Source organism: Agelaius phoeniceus, chromosome 1 (assembly GCF_051311805.1).
Source record: "Agelaius phoeniceus isolate bAgePho1 chromosome 1, bAgePho1.hap1, whole genome shotgun sequence".
NCBI classification, from domain to species: Eukaryota; Metazoa; Chordata; class Aves; order Passeriformes; family Icteridae; genus Agelaius; species Agelaius phoeniceus.
Genome location: NC_135265.1, coordinates 85,531,912 through 85,536,170, shown reverse-complemented (window position 1 = coordinate 85,536,170; position 4,259 = coordinate 85,531,912). Strand labels below are relative to the sequence as shown.

The 4,259-nt window shown below is 35.1% G+C and overlaps 1 long non-coding RNA gene across 1 annotated transcript; it reads left to right on the top strand.

The window, feature by feature from the left end:
* The first annotated feature begins 332 nt into the window (after positions 1 to 332).
* On the top strand, positions 333 to 4,016 carry LOC143695880 (uncharacterized). The gene is made up of 3 exons (XR_013185352.1): positions 333 to 433; positions 1,816 to 1,926; positions 3,219 to 4,016. It is a non-coding gene; the product is annotated as an uncharacterized LOC143695880 (long non-coding RNA).
* Positions 4,017 to 4,259: the final 243 nt, after the last annotated feature.

The following is a 4,259-nucleotide window of genomic DNA, read 5'->3' as shown; positions in this document are numbered from 1 at the left end:
TTCAGCTTTTATGTGAAAGATGTGAACATCCTTCAACCAAAATTAAAAGTAGAAATAAATATTATATCATACATTCACTTCTCTCCCTTTATCCCTCTTCTTCAATTCCAAGCATTAAACAGCATATTCAGCAAAGAACCATTGGGATCAGTATTTTCTAATCTATTGATCAGTCCTTTTCTTTCAGTGACCAGACACTCTCAGACAGTATGTTGTCTTCTGTTCTACAACCAACCTGGTACAGATTAGACAACCACAAAAAGTTGATAATTGCCAACACAGTTGTTTTTACAGCTAATCACAAACTAAAACAGTTATTAATTCTCTTCTAGGTTGGATAATGAGAGAGATTTTTGCTCCAACAAACTTTACCTCTTACATATTCTGTTTGAACTGATAAAGATTGAAGGCAGTAGAAATTCAGTTCATAAAGGTAAGTTCTTTGAGCAATTTTTCCCCCTTACTTTTAATATGCATGTTAAGCCTGATGGAACTTTGGAAGAGATGTTCTTAGCAAATGTCTGACATTGCTCTGTTAAGAGTTTTTGCTGTGTATTTCCCTCAAGGCTGCCAGTAGTCATTTCCCATGAACTATAAATAGTGCTTTTCTTGATGGAAAGTGCAGAGACTTAATATCTTTTGCAAGAGAGCTTTTGAGCAGAGTGGCTAACATCTCCATTCAGATTCACAGCACAGGCAAAACAACTTCCCATCTCCATTCTTATGGGAACTGCTTAGTTCTAGTTTCTTCACAGCAGACACAGAATGAATTGTTGCTGATAAGGTTCAGCTTCAGTTTCAGCTAAAAAGACCCCTTTATCCTGTTTACTTTGGAATAGTTGTCTATCTTCTTTATAATAGCAATAAAGTCTTTCTCCAATGGCCAAAAGCCAGTCCAAAGTCCTCATTAGTGCTTTTCTTTAGTTATTGCCTCTCATGGTCTCAACTGTGGGCCTTTTTTCCACTGTCTGCATGATCTAACAGCTTTGCTGAGCTCCTTGCTCTGTTATCAACTCACATACGAGGTCTGACACACACATATACAAGCACAGAGAGAAGTGTATATACACACAAGTTCCATTCCCTCACTTCTTGATTGAAATCTTTTTTCTAAGAGATTGTGTGAAGAAATCAATTCCACACTCCTATCAAACCTGAGCAGCCATGCAGCAATTTCTGACAAGTTTCCATCTTCTCTCTGTTATGTTAATTGCACTGTCATTCATTTTATGGCTTCCATTGCATGTTGTGACTTATATTTTCTTCTTTCAGTTTGTGACCCTTGGTTTTCTATTATGTATAGCTCTGAAGTAATTTTCCATATCTGGCTATAGTGAGAATCTGCTAAAGAGAAGGTTATGCTGAGGGAGTTGTACCAATTGGACTTACTTTTATTTAAGCTTCAATTTCCAGGCATGAGTTAATTGACTGTTTTAGTGTTTTATTAATGTTTTGAATGTTGTGCAGCTCTAAAGTCAGAACTGTCAGTTCTTTGCAGCATTACAGAATATGTGAGTGGAAGTCTGAAGGATTTTTTACATTTCTAACATGGATCAGAAAACTCTCTTGCCTGTGAATCATTACTTTAGCAGTATCTCTATCTACATATTTAAAGATTAATGCTTTTTTGGTTTTTTTATTTCTTTCTCTTTTTTTTTCTTTAAAGAAGAATTTTAATGTGTCTATGATATCTTAGCAGAAATTTTACCTTGTAAAAAAGCACCTCAGTAATCCCAGTTTTCCATCAACAATCAGAAAAGAATTTTTCTCAGCCACCCATCTGTAAATGTTTTTTTTATTTATTTTTAAAACCAGGGGGGAGTATTTAATGAATTTTGAGCATGTGATGTCAGGAATATGTAATACAGTTCCCAACAATTAACTGATTTTCTTACTACACTATCTGCAGTCAAAGCCTGTCCTGCGGTAAGTACAAGTGGGTATCCTTTCACTTCTATACTTGCCATTATTTTCAGAATGCAGATCTATCACTAATACCAGTTCAATGAAAAAATCTGATTATAGAATCTGAATTCTAAGTGATCATTGTCATGTTTCAGCCTTGCACTCTGCACTAACCACGTCCACGTCTGACATGAATGTTTTGCATTGGTTTAACTGTATAGCAAATGTGAAGTCAAATTGACAGGATGTAGATTTTGACTTTCTCAGATGAATTAACATTTCTTCAGTCTTGTCATCTTTAGAGATTTATTAAGACAATGTCTCATATGAGTCACAATAATCACATTGGATATTTTTAGATTAGAATGTGCTCTGGAAACATGCTCATCTAGTTTTTTAGCTTCAGAGACAAAAGAAAATGTTTCATGTGCTTGCCTGATATTTTCTGGTCAAATATAGTTAACTGTTCAGTGACAACTTTCTTGTGTGATTTAAGACAAGTCATATATATTACCCTGCTAGTAAAAACAGTGTAGTTTTCTGGATTTTGAGAAGAGTTATAGGCTAAATCTATTAAAGAGGGCCAGGCATTGAGTTACTTTGAAAATTAGGACCATATAAATACAGGAATGTATAATTTCCTTTTCCCTCCTAATAGCTTAGAGGATATGCAAATCCCAAATAAGACTTGATAAGACAAGGAGACACTTTAAACAAACTAAAAAAATGACATCTTTACAGTTCTGAAATATACTATTTAATAAATAAATATTGTAAAAATTATAAAGCCTCAAGTGTTTCGAAAACAGAAAATTTCAAATTTTACCTTTCGGATTTGAGAAAAGTATGACCTGACTAGCACTCTGTTGAAAATAAACAGACATTCTTAACTGGCAAAAGTTTCTTGCTATTTGCATGTGGGCACATTTGTACTCTATGCCAGGCACATCATAATGAATTTACTTCACAAGTTATTGATTGAGACTGATGATTCCTGAGATTTTGGCTCATGAGAACTGAAATGACTGCAGCATATCTGCAAGAAGCTTGAGCTTCACATTGTGGCTGCTCAGAAATCAACCCAAGCCAATCTTTGCTGTGATCTTAGATCAGGCAGCAAAAACAGAGGGACTGGTGAGTAATGCAAACTGGGTAATTGACAAAGCTGTCATGTAACCCCTGACAAGTTTCTGCTACAAGGCTGCAAAACTATGCTTTACCCATTCTTTGCTTGGGAAAAATGAAGTAGGAGTCTTAAACAGATTAACAGGAGCTTCTGAGGTTTGTTCTTTCTTGTCTATTTTTCCTTTCAGTTTATTGGCAGACGTGCCAGTTCATTTGAAAACCAGTCTAGTGCAGCCTGAAGATGCTGATGGTCAATAATGGATATGCCGGGGAGAACACAATGCCAAGGAAACCAGGCTATAAGAAAATTTCAGAGCCTCCTTGTTCTTTTGTACCTGTACAATTATTTTACTCCTCTCAATACCCGTAAAACATAGTTGCAGTATTTCTTTACTTCATAAGCAGTTTCTAATGTTTGCTTTTTTGAGGTGTACCTGGTCATTAGGAAATGACCACATTGTCAAAAATGGGTGGGAATTCTCAATTCTTCTTTATGTGGTAATAGGTTTGTCACATTTGCTATTTACAGTTTCACAGTGACTGTAGCCACAATTTTAAAACTTAAAGAAGGTGAACTGTGTTTTTTTCAGCTTAGAAGAGAGCATGTAAAGTAGGTCTGGGCAGGAGCTGGTCAGGACAGGAGAAGGCTATAAAGGAGACCTAAAAGTGAATACTCAGGCTTTAACTACTTTACAACAAATAGCTGTCTCATGAATGCCCTGTTTTTAAGCATTAAAGCCTGTGCCTTATTGCTAATAATTTGCCAATGTTATTAATAAAAAGTTGCTTTCTGCTTTAAGTCACTCCTCTGAAAATTTTCAACTAACTCTGCTAAAGAGGTGAAGCTGGAATTAATCTTGCTAGAGAATTTGGACCTTCTGCTTTGCACACTATGTAAAACTTATCCTATAACAACACTGTATTTTCCCTCTCTGACAAAATATCTAATTTTAATTTTTTTTTCAAGGAACATAGACTAAAGAAACTGAAATACACAGGAAACTCCATAATGCTTCACACTGTTTAATAGTCTGTTAAAAAAGGAATGAGGCAGGTCTCCTTCTCCTGATCCTTCTTCAGAATGGTCTCTGATGGGAATATCTTCAAATCTAATTAAAGAATCTGAGAAAATATCAAGGTTTTGACAAAATAATCTTTTTTTTTTTTTTTAATCTGACTATATTTCTGGTTCTTTCAAAAACCTCAAGACTTAACATTCCAGAAATGTC